The following is a 17,693-nucleotide window of genomic DNA, read 5'->3' as shown; positions in this document are numbered from 1 at the left end:
TACTGTAGCCTGCCAGTCTCTGTCCATGGGATTTCCCAGGAAGGAATACTGGAGTGGGTTGCCATTTCTTTCTCCAGGGCATCTTCCTGACCCAGGGATTGAACCTGGGTCTCCTGCATTGCCACTGGGGAAGCCCATAGTTCGCATCTGCTGATCCCAAACTTCCAATCCTCTCCCCCAGCCCCGCTTCCCCCTTGGCAACTGCAAATCTGTTCTTAGTGTCTATGAGTCTGTTTCTTTGGTATATTTATTTATATCATATTTTAGAGTCCACATTTAAGTCATATCATATGGTAGTTGTCTTTCTCTTTCTCTTACTTCATTTAGTATGATAATCTCTAGGTGCATCCATGTTGGTGCAAATGACATTATTTCATTCTTCTTTATGGCTGAGTAATATTCTGGTATGTGTGTATATGTATCAGTTCAGTTCAATTCAGTTCAGTCGCTCATTTGTGTCCGACTCTTTGCTACCCCATGAATTGCAGCATGCCAGGCCTCCCTGTCCATCACCAAATCCCGGAGTTCACTCAAACTCACATCCATTGAGTCGGTGATGCCATCCAGCCATCTCATCCTCTGTTGTCCCCTTCTCCTCCTGCCCCCAATCCCTCCCAGCATCAGAGTCTTTTCCACTGAGTCAACTCTTCGCATGAGGTGGCCAAAGTACTGGAGTTTCAGCTTTAGCATCATTCCTTCCAAAGAAAATCCCAGGGCTGATCTCCTTCAGAATGGACTGGTTGGATCTCCTTGCAGTCCAAGGGACTCTCAAGAGTCTTCTCCAATACCACAGTTCAAAAGCATCAATTCTTCAGCGCTCAGCCTTCTTCACAGTCCAACTCTCACATCCATACATGACCATTGGAAAAACCATAGCCTTGACTAGACGGACCTTTGTTGGCAAAGTAATGTCTCTGCTTTTGAATATGCTGTCTAGGTTGGTCGTAACTTTCCTTCCAAGGGGTAAGCGTCTTTTAATTTCATGGCTGCAGTCACCATCTGCAGTGATTTTGGAGCCCAGAAAAATAAAGTCTGACACTGTCTCCACTGTTTCCCCATCTATTTCCCATGAAGTGATGGGACTGGATGCCATGATCTTTGTTTTCTGAATGTTGAGCTTTAAGCCAACTTTTTCACTCTCCTCTTTCACTGTCATCAAGAGGCTTTTGAGTTCCTCTTCACTTTCTGCCATAATAGGACATTCTTATCCATTCATCTGTTGATGGACATTTAGCTGGCTGCTAAATGGCTCTTATAAATAGTGCTGCTGTAAATATAGGAGTGCATGTAACATTTGTGAATTTCTTAACGTAGAGTAGTTGCTCAGTAAATGCTAACTTTACAAACAAATTGCTAGAGAATTTTTCTGGGACTTTCGTTTTAAGAGTATAAACTTAAGAGTTCATAATTCCTATCCATCGAGTCCATAAGGCCGACCTTTGCTATGGTGTCACCCCCGATACCTCTCCTGCATAAAATGGTTTCCTTTCTGAAGTCCCATGGTTCTTCTCTTATTCTCTTATTTTATTGCAAAGAGGTTGTACCATTTATACACACTCTCTTCCCAGATGGAAACTTATTTCCCCAAGGCCATGACCCATCGTATCAAATACTTTATACTCCAGATAAGCCCCTGGCAGACTCTCTTTCCAAAGCACTTACTCAGTACATTTGTTGGTGGAATGACTACAATTTAGACAATTATGGCACCATCTTACAACTTCTCAGATATTGTCTCTCACTTGTTTGGAAATTGAAAATGTTGCAATGACTTTTGTAAAAACAATTTGAGAATAGTTATTTACTTAGCTTTTTATGTTAATGATGTCACGATATCAAAAATTAGCTAGAGTAAATCTACTTTAACGAGGATGGTTTGTTATCTAGATGACATGTTCCACATGTAACATCCAAATGAACTATAACACTGAGTTGTTGGCAAGTGGTTGTGGTGAGCAGAAGCAGTCATTATACGTTACTTGGTAAAATTCATATTCATATCTTGTCAGTTTATAGTGAGCCAGAGATTGAAAATAACAGTTGTTTCTGTTTTAGTAACTGCTTTAAAAAAATATCTCAAATCTTTTTATTTTCTTTAGTTTGACTGCTAGTAGTGTTTTTAATATGTGACCTTTCAAGAAGTAATGAAATGCATCAATGCAGCTTGGCAATGCATAACAGAGCATGCTTCTAGGATTATTTTTAATGATTAAAAGTCAAATTGAACTTAAAAAAAAAAAAAGACCTAAAATGCAGATGAGCCAAGTAAACCCAGAAAGAAATCTATGAATGAAATGTGGGTTCCTGGCCCTTTGTGTATTCTCCAAGTCTATTTTCTCCAGATTTCTTCTTTCTTGCTCATTCACCACAAAAGGGGAAAGGTGATGGGGATCTCAGAGTATGTTTTATTGTTTTGTTTTGTTCTTTTTGTTTTTGGTCTGAGGTCCCTCTGAGTTTGTCCCATTGCTGTATTTTTTGCATTCTCCTTTCTCCTCCCTGGTGGTTTGAAGAATGTACTATAGTTGTCCGTGAGTTTTGGTTGGGGAGGTACAGCCATCAGACCTGAGTTTTCCAGAGGTAGCTTTGATGATGATCTGGGAAGGTGAATGGCGGAACATGAGAACGGCCGGAAATCTCGATGGGAGAGTGGGAGAGCTGGGTGAGAGCAGAGGCAGCAAGGCTGGAGGGATGGAAAAGGAAGAATTCAAGTAGTGTAACCAGGAAGTAGAACGGTTAGAATTTGGTACAGCTCCCGAGAGTAATACGAGGGAAGGTGGAGGTGTGGATGCTGGTTGTTTCCAGTTTGGGCAACTCCGTGATGCCAGGGACCAGAAGTAGCTCAGTGAATCTGTAGACATCATGGGCCCCCAGACTGTCGGCTGTCACCCAGCATTGCTTGCCTTCTCTCCTTCATGAGCCTTTAGCTTACCCCTTCTTGATTGGGAACCATGGCTAATGGCACCTTCAGCTTCCGTTGGGTGGCCTCGGGTGTCAGGTGCTTAGAATTCTGTGACATCAGGGTCGTGTGGGTTCCACTGATATAAATGTGGAGGCGAAGGAGAAGTGTTAGTCTAGAGCTGTCCCAGTGCCTAATACGAAAGGCAGGATAAAAATGTTTGCTAAACTAAATTTACTCACTTCAGATTTCAAGAGCCACGGGAGAAGTTTAGTATTTACCGGCTAGGAACATCAGCCCCTCACTTAGTAATGCCTGATTCAGAGAACTTTCTTTTGTAGTACAGCATACTGAAGGGCTTCTACCAAGATAGAAAAAGAGAACAGTGCTTCCTAAACTATAATTACTTCAACGTTGCCATAAGTAAATATTTTAAATACACAAAAATGGCAACATCAGGAAATATGACTAAGAAGTCAAGATGTGACACACCCTCTACCCCCCACCTTTGTGGTTGTTGAAAATTTCCACCAAGAATGATATATGCAAAGAAGGTTAAGGTCAGGCTGTGAAGTTTCATAGCAAAGCCAGCATTTTCATGGCCTTTAATTTTACAAAGTTAAAATCCAATGATGTACCTTACAAACGGGAGTCCAGTATTTAAGTTAGGTACGCTGTCATCGTAATTAGATACAAGCCGTTACAGTGGCTTTCCTTTCTTAACTTCTGTACAGAAGTTTGGTATAGCAACAGAGCAAAACAAAACAGAACAAGACACACGTCTGCTCCTAACTGTGTTGCTTGCAAATACACAAACCTTGAATTGACTTGGTTTGTCTGAGAGAAAAAGGCATTTGGGAGGAGAAGGGAAAAATCTCATGAGTTGGACACAGTATCGAAAGAGTTTTGTTACCATCAGTTGATATAATTGTGTCGTTTTATACAAAGTGTGTAGCACGATGCTAAGGGAATGAACTGGATTCTTCTGTATCTTGTCGTCCTTGCGCCACGGGCTTCTAAATACTACTGAACTTCCCAAGTGGCACAGCGGTAAAGAATCTGCCTGCCAATGTAGAAGTCACAGAAGACTTGGGTTCAATCCCTGGGTGGGGAAGATCCCCTAGAGAAAGGAATCGCAATGCACCTCAGTATTCTTGCATGGAGAATCCCATGAACAGAGGAGCCTGGTGTGCTACAGTCCACGGGGTCGCGGGGTCGCAGAGTCGGACACGACTGAGCAGGCACGAACTTTAGTAATCCGTATCCTTTCTCTGGCAGTTATTCCCCAAATCATGAAATGCTCTCATCACTTTCCTGCTGCAAAGGGAAGAGGTGCTCAGTGAGTTGGCTATTTTAGCATTCGTTGAAAAGCTCCATGGCAGATTGTGGCATTCATATTGGAAACAGAGACGTATAGAATATTTCAGAGGGGCATGGGGACTACCATATTTGGGTGTTATTAAGAATGGCTGGGCATTTAGAAAGGTCAAGACACAACTGATCCATGGATTCTAAATTGTACTCCAAATCCATCTTTCTTTCTTTTTTTTTGCCATGAGTTAGTATATATTATCTTTCTTTCTTCTAAAATCACTTCACATTAGGATGGAATCTCGCAGATAAGCTGTCATGGAGCTCCTCAGTGAATACCATAGATTGTACTATAGACTAATTACTCTCTTTCAAAATACCTAAAATTTCTGGTTGAGTGTGCTGCTAATTTTGTTTAATCTTGGGACTGAAGGGAAAGATGTTTAAAAATAAAATTGTCATAAAAATACTTTCCTGTGTTCCTCACTGTTCATCCAAGTGAGGAGAAATAGGAGCAAACATGATACTTTGTGTTCTGCACGGTGGGAAGTGTTGTGAGAGATTCCCCCAGAAAGTCTCAGGAACATTCACCATCTACTAATAGTCGTCAAAGATGTTGCTGTTGCTCAGTTGCTCGGTCGTGTCTGAGTCTGTGCCATCCCATGGACTGCAGCATGCCAGGCGCTTCTCTCCTCCACCGTCTCATGGAGTTTGCTCAAGTTCATGTCCGTTGAGTTGGCTGACGCTGTCTGACCATCTCATTCTCTGCTGTCTTCTTCTCCTTTCGCCTTCAGTCTTTCCCAGCATCAAGGTCTTTCCTAGTTAGTCGGCTCTTCATATCAAGTGGTCAAAGTATTGGACCTTCAGCTTCAGCACTGAATGTTTAAGGTTGATTTCTTTTAAGATTGACTAGTTTGATCTCCCTGCAGTCCAAGGGACTCTCAAGAGTCTCCTTTAGCACCACAGTTTGAAACCATCAATTCTCTGGCACTCAGCTTTCTTTATGGTCCAACTCGTACATCCGTACATGACTACTGGAAAAACGACAGCTTTGACTATATGGACCTTTGTCAGCAAAGTGTTATCTCTGCTTTTTAATATACTGTCTAGATTTATCATAGCTTTTCTTCCAAGGAACAAGTGTCTTCTAAGTTCATGGTTTCAGTCATTGTCCACAGTGATTTTGGAGCCCAAGAAAATAAAATCTGTCACTGTTTCCTCTTTTTCCCTTTCTATTTCCCATAAAGTGATGGGACCAGATGCCATGATCTTCGTTTTTTGAATGTTGAGTTTTAAGCCAACTTTTTCACTCTCCTCTTTCACTTTCATCAAGAGGCTCTTTAGTTCCTCTTAACTTTCTACCATTAGAGTGGTATCTGCATATCTGAGGTTATTGCTATTTCTCCTCACAATCTTGATTCTAGCTTTTGATTCATCCAGCCCAGCATTTCACATGATGTACTCTGCATATAAGTTAAATAAGCAGGGTGACAATATACAGCCTTGTCTTACTCCTTTCCCAATTTTAAACAAGTCCATTGTTCCATGTCCAGTTCTAACGGTTGTGTCTTGACTTGCATACAGGTTTCTCAGGAGGCAGGTAAGGTGGTCTGGTATACCCATCTCTGTAGGAGTTTTCCACAGTTTGTTGTGATCCACACAGTCAGAGCTTCTAAATGTCAAAGAAAGAGACTCACACAAATGGAGCCATGTCACCTATCATCAGGCAGTACACAGGAGATCCGTATTGACGGGGGTCCCTGCCAGAGGCACTTTGAAGAAAGGAAGAGCTGGACTAGTTCTGGAAGTGGAGATGTCTTGAGCTGGGCATTGGAAAATTATTAGGACTGATCTAGAAAGTTGGTATTCAGTATGTTTTGATTGATTCTGAATTAGCAGAAGAAAGGGCATTGATGTGCAAGGAATAATGGGCAGAGGTTATAGTGACCTGAGGGAACTAAGGGTTTAGAAAGCATTTGAAGAGAATGATCCCACCTCCCTTGCCTTACTGGGGTGCCTTAGAGATGACGGGCATTTCAGTGCCCTGTTTAATACATTTTAATTCCAGAGGAATGGAGAGGGACTAGAGCCGAGGGCTCCTTGGGTCTTGCTCCCAGAACATCATTATGTTTGCTCTGTGCTCCAGCCTTGTGACCTTTTAGGGATCAAAAGATTGGACTTCACAGCATCCTGCTTATGTGGCTTTTGAGTGAGACTTCATTTTCCATGGGGTGACCCTTCCGCTTTGGGAGGTGAAAGAATCTTCCTGCTTTGTACATTTATTGGGGTGGCCTCTGAGCCAATTCATTGAGCACCTCTTCACTTTGCAACAGGAAAGTGATGAAAGTATTTCATGATTTTGGGGGATAACTGCCAGCAAAAGAATCTGGATTGCTGAAGTTTGTGCGTGCGTGCTCAGTCGGGTCTGACTTTTTGCGACCCCGTGGAGCCAGTAGACTCCTCTGTTTTGGGGATTTTCCAGGCAAGTATACTGGAGTGGGTTGCCATTCCCTCCTTTAGGGGATCTTCCCGACACAGGGAACAAACCCAAGTCTCCTGTATTGCAGGCGGATTCTTTACTGCTGAGCCACTGGGAAGGTCAGCAAATGATTAATTGGAAATGAGGCAGCATAGTGAGGACTGGAGAGACCCTTTGGTGTCAGACAGATACAGATAGAGGTTAAAGTCCTGGATCTGTCTCTTAGTTATTTGGCCCTTTGAGTATGTTATTTAGCCCCATTCAGCTTCATTTCTTCATTTATTAAAAATAGGAAAAGGGAATATATGTATACAGATAACTGATTCTCAGTGCTGCACCGCAGAAACTAACATAGCATTGTAAAGCAATTATACTCCAATTTAAAAAAAAACAACAAAATAATAGGAAAGTGTCAGCCACCTAGGATGGTTGTCAGGCTTAAAGAGATCATTTGCAAGTTTAATACTGAAATATTAGCTATTATTATTATTACATGTGTACACCAACACCCAAAGATAACCAGTATTGTTTAGTAGTTCTTTTTAGTTCTTAAAGAGGGGATGGTTTATAACTGCATAGTGCTAAGCTAAGTGTCAGTTGCTCAGTCGTGTCCAACTCTTTGAGACCCCATGGACTGTAGCCCACCAGGCTTCTCTATCCTTGGAATTCTCCAGGCAAGAATACTGGAGTGGGTCGCTACTCCCTGATAACTCCATAGTTACTTCATTAACTGATTTCATGAAATAGGCCTTTCTGAGTCTCTTTCAGGGTACTTAAAAAGTTGATTGCTGTTGGTTAAAACAAATCCTTCCTAGATTATTAAGGCCTAGGTTGGAAGAAAGTGTTTGCCGAAAGATTCTAAAGTATACACTTCTCACAGAGTCCTACGTGGGATAATCCAAATAACCAAATGTTTTCTTCATAGTCAGTCCTGTCCAACTGACCCCTCATGGTTTATGCCATGGCTGTGGACCAGTAGACCTTGTTTAGGGTCACAGAATCCTAGGATAGGAAGGAAACAATGTTCTATGCTTTTCTTCTGGGAGGGATCTTCAGAACTTAGTCTCCTTAGTCAGCAGTTCCTGCTTTGAGAAGCTCCAAGACCTTTTTGGGTGGGTGAGAGAGGTCTGCAGGGTCAAAACTATTTTTATAATACTACTGGGTATCCATTCTTACTCTCTCACAGGTGTATAGAAGAGTTTTTCAGAGCTGCATGATGTATGATGATGTTGTATAGTGAACACTGCTCAAAAGTCTGTGTAAGTCAGTGAGCTAATTTTATTTTCCAGTGACCAGTGCATGGGATTTCCCAGGTGGTGCTAGTGGTAAAGAATCTGCCTGCCAGTGCAGGAGATGCAAGAGACACAGGTTCGATCCCAGAGTCAGGAAGACCCCCCGGAGTAGGAAATGGCAACCGACTCCAGTGTTCTTGCCTGGGAAATTCCATGGACAGAGGAGCCTGGTGGGCTACAGTCCAGGGGGTTGCAAAGGGTTGGACATGACTGAGCAACCAAGCAGGTACGCGTGTACAACCAGTGCGTGATTTTATGAAACCACACATGGAAAAGGATCCATCCAAAGTGCAAGACAAACCAATGGATTTTAATAGAACTGAGTACAAGGAGTTCGTTGGTAAGTTTCAGATTCCACTTTGCTACCACCCTTTAAGAAACTAGCCCTTGTTGAGTTTTGGTGTAGCACGAAAGGAGAACTTCCACCAGGAGCTGAAAACGAAGGCTAGATTTTCTCCCTCTGTTTCAACCAAACAGCATATCACAGCAACTTGAATTCAGAGACCCTTCTGAGAATTTAACTGTTTTCTGTGAACCCAGACATTAAAGAGATTTGTGGAATTGAAAATCAGTCTTATTCTTTTCGTTAACTTTTTTGTTTTGAAAAAATATGGTTATTTTGCTGTTTTATGTAAGATGCAGTGGGTACCTTGTTACTTAAGCTAAATGCATTAATACAGATTTTAAAATTCAGTTTTCATTTCTAATATAAATATCATTAAAGGTAATCTATGTCATTAACAGTGCTTTGGGGTCCTCAGTATATTTTATGAGTATAAAGAGGACTTGAGACCAAAATCTTTGAGACCCCCTGGCCTCGTGTATTGTTTACCAGGGGTGTATTCTTGTCATGCATGTATACCGGTTGCCTATTTGAAAAAAGTATTCTGTGGCCAATATATTTTGGACCAAGATGCATGCTTTGTCCCCTATTAGAGCTTTATCATACATATTAATACATCAAAGTCCCTCAAGTGTGTTTCCCCAATTTTTTGCAACCTTTTTTGTCTCTTTTTTTTTAGGATCATGGAATGTCCCACAATGAACTCTTATCAGCTCATTAAACCATACTGACTAATTATCATATAGGTTGCCCTCTCCCCATTTTTCAAAAATAAAAAGCAGTTTTTCTCAGGTACTTTCCTTAAAATTCATGCTTTATTTAGAGGAAGGCCCAAGGAAATTCACCACCTTATCTCCTTGCCTCTCTTTTTAAAAGGAAAACTACTCATACTTCCTTGTATTAAACTATTTTGCTTATCATCTTTGAAGCTGTTTGGAACTTCTGTTTCCAAACTCATATGTTTTGAAACTATTTTAAACACTTCTTTGTGTTAATTGGTAGCATCTGTTCCCTGTGTCCTATGACAAAGTAATCTCCCCACACAAATTGTCCAAACTGCAGATCAAGTCCCAGCAGCCTAGCACTGGAGCTGTTTCTACTGTTTGGTATTTTTAAATGGCAAAAGGTACCTTTGGTGATGTGTCTCATGCCCCTTTATTAAACACAGGCGCTTTTTGTGACAGATTTGTAAATGGCAGTGGGTTTTGTTGTATTTCTTTTTTATGACACTTTCTTTCCAGCTCTTTGGTTCCCATTGGTGGTGGGCACAATCTTAAGAGTTAACAAAAGAAAAGCATTCTACAGTGTGGATGGGGGGACATGCTGCTGGCTGCAACTACATGGGTGTTTTCCTCCTGGAAAATAGGAGTGATGGATTAGCCAGCAGCAGCCCTTTTCGACGACAGTGACATTCTAAATTTGTGTTGAGGCAAACGTTCAGAGGTCACTTCTTTCTTTTTCTGTATTTCACATGTCTGTGTCAGGGAAAGAATGGGAACGTCTTAATGTGTTACAATAATTAAAGGGACAACAGCCTTTGGATTTTATGCAGTTCAAGAGCTATCATTTTTAATATTCTGGTCTTGCCAGTTTCTACTTAAAAACTTAATACTGTTGGCATCCTTTCCCTTATTATTTAAGAAATTCAAGCAGAGTTTACTGTGACTATCTTATTCAGTATCTTATTCTTTTCCTTACCACTTTAGTAGTTTGAGAGAGAACTTTTTACATGTTCAAAGGGACCACATTCAGTCAATATTTTAGAGTGTTAGGAAACTCTAACGCTCTGGAAATTCTTTGATAGTTAAATCAGCTAGTTAACCAGATTGAAATGAACCAGAATAAGGTTACTGTTCAGACAGCAAGAGGCTGCTTTTATCTCTTCTTTGACAGGTGAGTATAGATTGTAGTACAGGTGGGTTTCCCTGGTGGCTCAGATGGTAAAGAGTCTGCAAAGTGGGAGACCTGGGTTTGACCCCTGGGTTGGGAAGATTCCCCTGGAGGAGGGCATGGCAACCCACTCTAGTATTCTTGCCTAGAGAATCCCCACGGACAGAGGAGCCTGTGGGTGGGCTACAGTCCATGGGGTTGCAAAGAGTTGGACATGACTGAGTGACTAAGCGCAACGTAGTTGGGATAGCAAAGACTGAAGAATTGTAAAGCTATGTGGCAGCTTAAGAAATCTGATGAAAATGCATATGGACCATTGATTGTATGAACTATGTGATGTTAGCACTTTTTGCAGTAGAAGGACAAATTTCAGGTTTGTACATTCATTGCAGGAGAATAGGTTATTCTAGAGGAGTCTTGACATGTGGTCATTAAGAGCTGAAGCTCTGGAGTCAGATGACCTAGGCTTGATTCTTGCCCAATCACATATGTGTGATGTTGGGCAAGTGATATAGCTTCTCTGTGACTCAGTGTCTCCAACTGTAATAAGTCATGTAAAATTTCTGGACAGTGCCTGGTGCATCATAACTGTATTAGTTATCTATTTCTCTGTAACAAATTACCCTAAAGCTTAGTGGCTTAAAGTAGCAAAAACTTACTATCTCACAATTCCATGAGTAAGAATCAGGGCACACCTTAGATGGGTGTCTCTGGCTCAAGGCCCCTCCTAAGATTATGGTCAAGCCATTAGCCCAGGCTAATGTGAAGGATCAGCTACAGTCTCATCTGAAGGGTGGAGGCAGGCTGTGTGTGCCTGGGATCTGCTTCCAAGTTCACCCACACAGATGCCAGCAGGCCACATGGGCCCCTGCACAGGATGGCTTCAACAGTCTGGCAGTTGGCTTCCCCCAGATTAAGTCATCCAGGAGAGAATGCAAGAGGGTACCCAAGATGAAAGCTACAGTCTTGTAGCCTCACCTTGGAAGTGACATTCCATTACCTCTGCCCCACTCTGCTGGAGTCGCTCAATACAGTCTGCACTCAGGGGAGAGGATTATAATAAGGACATGAATACCAAGGTAGGATAGCTGGGCACCATCTTCTTGGACGCTGCCCGTAGCAGTAACTCATGCTTTCACATGTATCTTCTATCCTATCTGCATGTCAGTGAATTCCAAACACCCACATCCAGGTGTCTACCTGATAGCTCACTAGGAGTCTAACAAGCATCTTAAGCTTAACACGGAAAAGTGGCCCTTCCTGACACCCGCCTTTTCCAGTTTTTTCCATCTTGGTGAATGGCAACTCTATTCTTAGAGATGATTGGGTCAAAAATTTGGAAAGATCCTTTACTCTTTTCTTTCTCTTCTACCACTTGTCGCCTTGACCTTCGCCGTGTGTCCAGAATCGCGCCAGTTCTCACAGCCTCCTCCTCCAGTGTCATCACCTCAGTCCACGTATCGAGCGTCTCACCTGCATTTTTGCAGTCGCCTAAGTGGGCTCTGTGTTTTCAGCCTTGCCTCCTTAGAATCTGTTCTTCAGACAACAGATAGAAAGATCCCTTAAAACATAAGGCAGATCATTATCCTGCTCATTTCAAAATCCTCTACTGTCTTTGTATTTTAAGGTAAAAAGCCAAAGTCTTTCCAGTGGCTTCCGAGGCCTTCTGTGATTGTAACATTATGCTTTTTGTGTGTTACTGCATAAAATGTTGTCAGTATGCATAATAAATGCTATATTAATCTATGTCTGGGTGAACACATCTTAATATGTTTAAGTTACCTAGACTTTATTTTTTACCCTCATTTCTCTTTTTTTAATTATTTATTTTAATTGGAGGATAATTACTTTACAACATGGTGATGATTTTTGCCATACATCAACATGAATCTGCCACAGATATACATCTGTCCCCCCATCCTGAATCCCCCTCCCATTTCCCTTCCCACGCCATCTGTCAGGTTGTCTCAGAGCACTGGCTTTGAATGTCCTGCCTCATACATCAAACTTGCATGGGTCATCTATTTTATATACAGTAATATACATGTCTCAATGCTATTCTCTCAAATTGTCCCACCCTCGCCTTCTCCCACTGAGTCCAAACGTCTGTTCTTTACATCTGTGTCTCTTTTGCTGCCCTGCATGTAGGATTGTTGTTACCATCTTTCTATTTTGTGAATGGTGTAAGGGAGTGATCTGACTCTTCTCAAATGGAAAGCTAATCTCCCCAGAGCTACTGATAGACAAGAACACTCATTCCCCACCAAGGGGTTATTCCACCATGAACCCATTACTCACCTTCTATGCAATCTGTGTCTAATTGTTGGAATTTAGGATTAAAATGAATCTTAATGGATCATATAAGATAAAATTATGTTTGTGGAAATTTAATTTGATATGGTATACTCAATTGCATATGAAAACAACTTGAATTATCACTAGGAATTCATTATGGAGAGCCCTTACTTAGGTCCCTTTATTTGATAGATAAGGAACTAATTCTGCATAGGAGATTATGACTTAAATTTAAAAATAGACTAAGCTGCAAAACTCAGACAAAAAAAAAAATCTCATGGCTTTTAGACCAGTGCTTTTGAGTTATGTTGATATGCTATACTTTGTTGCTGCTGCTTATAACTGTTCAGAAAATTATCACAAAACGCTTATCAAATTTTAAAACCCTGTAAGGATATCATCTAGAGGGCAATCCCTGTTTCTGTAGCTAACTTTCAGTGCTCAGGCAAATCAATGAATGCTGTAGGCCTCTAGTGTTCCTTTCGTCTTTCTGGACTTTTGGTCTTATCTCTATTTATAACTTCAACCGGCAAGCAAGAATGGGCAGGCAAAGGAGATTAAACTCAAGCCAGTTTGTTTTGTGGGTGATTAGCAGCACAGTATTCCTGCCTGGAGAATCCCAGGGACAGAGGAGTCTGGTGGGCTGGTGTCTATGGGGTCGCACAGAGTCGGACACGACTGAAGCGACTTAGCAGCAGCAGCAGCACTGCTGAAAAGTTTTGCTGAAGGAGGAAAGTATATTACAATTCTTGCTTAAAAGGAGGTGTGTAGAATTTTCAGTGGTTTTCTTTTGATATAAATGGTTTCATGCTTGGTACACTATGTGTAATTGAGGGTCAGCTATAAAACACAAAATGAATCACTTCCAAGTTCTTCACATCTACAGAGATAAGAATGGAAAATCTTGTCACTCAGATGAGTCCTTTTTACTTTTCTCTCCTCTGCAAATAGTCTAAACCTTACTCCTCTGAACACCTGGTTTTCGAGGCCAGAGATAGGGCCCCGAGCTAATAATGGAGACATATCTCCTCTCCCAGATCACTTGGCTCTGCTTGGTGACAAGAATATAATCCAGAAATGAATTTCTTTACACAAAAATAAAACAGAAAAAGAGAAAGAATACTATGAGAAAGTATTGTGCTTCTGGTAAACTTTTCAAATCAACACATTACATTGTATTCAGTGACATTATTATGCCCATTAAGAGTCAGAGGGCATGAGTGATTAAACCCAGAGTCTAGTCAAGGCACAAATTAACTTGCTGTGTGACTTTAAGAGGCTCTTCACCTTCTCGGGGCCAGCAGCTTTATTTGCAGAAGAATCTTGGACTAGACGACAAAGATACTCGTAGTTCTAAAATACCAGCACATAAAGCTGGTAACAAGAGAATTACAGCGGTTTATTTTTAGTAAAAGAAGATTGATACCAGCCAGTAACTCTCAGTGGGCTTGCTTAAATCCTCCTGTCTTCCAAATTCTGTTTTTACCAAATCGGTAAACTGAAGACAGTTTGTCATGCTTTGAACTTCCTGGCTCGTGTTGATTTGTATCAATATGTTACTGTTACACATTTGAGTGGGAGCTGAGTTACATTTCATGAAAACTGCTCAGAAAACTAATAAAATCGTTACAACCTCACTTTCAGTGGGAATTGATAGCATCAAGAAAAATAAAAGAGCCTTGGCCATTTTCAGGCATTTGCTCTTCCAGCTAGACTGAAAATCTAATGGCCTTACACTCAACTCGCTTGTTTAAACATTAACCAAAGTGGCTTTCTCCTCCTCCTCAAAATGTTGAAGTGCCAACATGAATTTAACCAGCAGTCCACACCCCCCACCCAAGTCCTCTTAAAAAAACATTGAGTATTCTGTAAAGTAATAGCTTCAGAAGGCTTTCAAGGAATTGATTATTCACACAGCAGCCTAGTGAGGTGCAGAAAGTATATGCTGTCTCTTACAACTGGGTCCGTGCATGGTGAGCTCCTTGATTCAGGACCTTTGGAGATTCATAGAGGGTTTCCAGTTACAAGTGGGGTGCAGTCACCATAGTTAGAGAACGGGGTGACAGCCTTCCAATGGGCTTTCAGAATAGATGCGGAAGAGCTCAGAAAAGGCTCAGAAAGGGCGCAGACATCTTTTGAGGATCGTTTCCAGGCTCTCAAATGGCCATTGTCAAAGAACAAACAATGGCGGGGCGGGGGGTGGGGGGCGGTGTGGTGGTTTGACTAAGCATCCGAAGAAGCCCGAACAGCACCCTGTGAGCAGTGAGCCTTGGAAGCTCACAGCCCAGTGGAGAACTTTTCAGAGCAACTTGTCACACACAGTTCTAATGTGTGGGCTTTATCAGCTGCTCTGAGTGGGGGTTAAGAGGCATGCATATTTTACCCATTCATTACATATTCAGTGTGTGAAGTAAATGCTGCTTTCCAGCTTGGGTGGAGAAGGTTATTTATCAAGATAGACCAAGTCAGAACGAAAGCCCATCAATTACCTGTTTGGAGCGCAAAATGGAAAATGTCCTCTCTCTCACACTTTGCCATTTCTGTTCAATCCTAGTAATCCTTTGTTGAAAACTACTAATATTGGCTCCTTCAATTTGAGTCTTTCATGGGCAGAATCAGATGAATTTTAATTCAAAACATAACTTTCTCCACTTTCTGCCCTCGAGAACTGCACGTCAGCATCTCTGTTTCAACATCATGAATTCTTCTTTAATTTCTTATTTCAGTTAGTAAACTTGAAATCTCGCAAGCACAGTATCAGCGGTAAGTGTCTTGAGATGCAGCACCTATCTAGTAGGGGTTTTGTTGTCTTTTTTTCTACCCCCGCCCCTCCCCATCACCGGCATTTCAAAGTACCATATGAAGATCAGTTGTGTGATAGATTCGTTCTGGTAATTAACATGCTTGTTTGAGGTTATAAAATATACATCTGAGAAAGGCCAGGGATTTCCCCCTGAATATCAACGAACTGCTTGAAGTGGCATTTATTTTTCATTCTGACTTGGTGTTGTGTTTTGTTTTACTGCAGCAGTCTGGAGCAAAATGAAAGAGCTGATGTCGAGGCCTCCCAAGTAGTGCTGCTACAGACCATGAACAAGAGAGAAGAAGACCTCAGCCTGCATGAACGATCCTGAAACGCAAATGGTCTTGGGTAAGTCATCCGAAGGGCTTGGTATCCATCAGCTGTAGATTTCATCCATCATCGTTGGTTTGGTGTCCCAGGACATCTTATTCAAGTTCTCTACAACCCAAGCAACAGGATGTTGAGGAAATGTTGATCAAGTGCTGGAGAGCTGAAAGAACAATGAAAGTGACTTAGCGTGTTCATTTCTGAAATGTGCAGAAGAGTAGGATTTGAGCGGAATGCATTGGTGGTTAGGAAAGACTAGAAAGAACGGAACTAAACACATAGGCAACAAACTTCATCTTCCGTGTATTGCATTTCAGTGGAGAGAATATTGGGTTAATCACGTGAGAGACAGTAGATTCAGTCTAGGGGCACATTTGTTATCCTTTAAGTGAAGTATTGGGATGAGCAAGGTGAGAGGCACTGCGAGTTTCCAGAGCCTATTCAACAGGATCTATTGTGAACCTTTTAAAAAAATATTTATTCATTTATTTATTTGGCTGCATCGGGTCTTAGTTGTGGCATGTGGGGTCCTCATTGTGTCATGCAGGGTCTTGCGTTGGCTCAGTAGTTGTAGCACAAGGACTTAGTTGCTCTAGCGGCATGTGGGATCTTAGTCCTCTGACCAGGGATCAAGTCTGCATCCCCTGCATGGAAAGTGGATTCTTAACCACTGAGCAACCAGGGAAGTCCCTATTGTGAACCTTTTAACTAACCATGGTGTCCTGGAATGACAGTCTTGGTTTGGGGAGGGGAGAGGGGTGGAATGCAAATGTGCCAAGCTATAAATAAATAATAAATTCCAAACTCAACACCAAAATAATGTGGACTTCCAAGGAAGTTTTATCAGCCTGCTTCAGTGTATTTCTTGGAAACAAAGGCCTCAGATGGAAGCCCAGTTCTGCTCACATATCTTGACCTTGGACAACTTATCCACCCTCTTGGAATGAGTCACCTGTAAAAACACCACCGTCTTGAGGATGTCCAAGGTGGCTTGCAAATGTGAAATTCCACAGTTCATTCTAATGAAGTTAATGAAATAATTATACCTTTTGATTCTTGCTTCTCTGAATTTATGGTGTGCCCTTGGCAAGTCATCATTGGCAGGGGGCTCACTGGACTAGCCACTGTGAAGAAAAGGGTGCAGGCACCTGGGGTTGCTCCTTCCTTCTGTTTGGTGACACAGCCCTTTGGACAAGCAGGTTTTGCAGTGTCCAGCTCGTAATTTATTCCCTTGCAGCATTAAAGAAAACATGGCATAGTGCTCTATGAATATAACATTAGAATAAACGAGATAGGTTGCTTTTGAATTCTTGTCCTCTATTTTTTTCTTGGGGATCTAACTTCTTCTTTCTCTGTGCCCGCTGTCACTGTGTCATGGGTTTTCTGCCAGCCCTTTAACCCCGCAGAGCCCCAAACTTTGTTTCACGTTGAATGGAATTTATGATTTCTCTTTCTTACTCGGTATCCCTTATTCTGAAGCAGAGCTGTGAATGACACGTTAAATGATGTTCACATGTCACTCTTGTTAGCAGCTGGCTCGCTGTCAGCCTCAGAGTGGTGCATTATTTGGGTTTCATAACAGCATTTTTTTTTCCTCTTACAAATGTTAAATTATGAAGTGCAGGAAACCACACGAATGTGGCAGAATGAAAAAATGCAAACACAGTGTTATCTGGAGATGCCAGTTTTATGATTTTCCTGGTGACCGTCTCCTCCCTGCAGTCAACGTACAAAGCCTCTCTACCTGTTCAGTGGTGGCCTTGTAGCCCCGTCTCCATCTTCTGTTATGCCTTGTTCTGAACAGAGAGGTTGGTTTAAGATGATTGCATGGGGCTGTCTCTTTCTATCGAAGTCCTTCCTGACTGCCAAGCCTGGCTCACACTCACAAAGTCTGCCCTGAATCCCCAGGACCTAACGACTGGCTTCTCCTTATGAACTCCTGTACCAATGACAGCCTGCATCTTAAAAAAATCCTTGGCTGTACACCACTTTGTGCATTGTAGACTTGAGGACAGGAATCAGGTCATAGCCCTGTGGTTCTCAAAGGTGGTCCAAGC

General features: G+C 41.8%; 1 protein-coding gene across 16 annotated transcripts in view; it reads left to right on the top strand.

The window, feature by feature from the left end:
- Nucleotides 1-17,693, top strand: part of ATXN1 (ataxin 1) — a 405,519-nt gene that overhangs the window by 86,282 nt on the left and 301,544 nt on the right. For all 16 annotated transcript variants that reach the window (XM_025295470.3, XM_006079287.4, XM_025295434.3 and 13 more), the window contains one exon: nt 15,535-15,657. The gene's annotated coding sequence lies outside the window, so the exon portion shown is untranslated. The remainder of the gene's footprint in view (nt 1-15,534; nt 15,658-17,693) is intronic.

Source organism: Bubalus bubalis, chromosome 2 (assembly GCF_019923935.1).
Source record: "Bubalus bubalis isolate 160015118507 breed Murrah chromosome 2, NDDB_SH_1, whole genome shotgun sequence".
Taxonomy (NCBI): domain Eukaryota; kingdom Metazoa; phylum Chordata; class Mammalia; order Artiodactyla; family Bovidae; genus Bubalus; species Bubalus bubalis.
The sequence above is the reverse complement of the archived record's forward strand: the minus strand, read 5'-3'. Positions and strand labels throughout refer to the sequence as shown.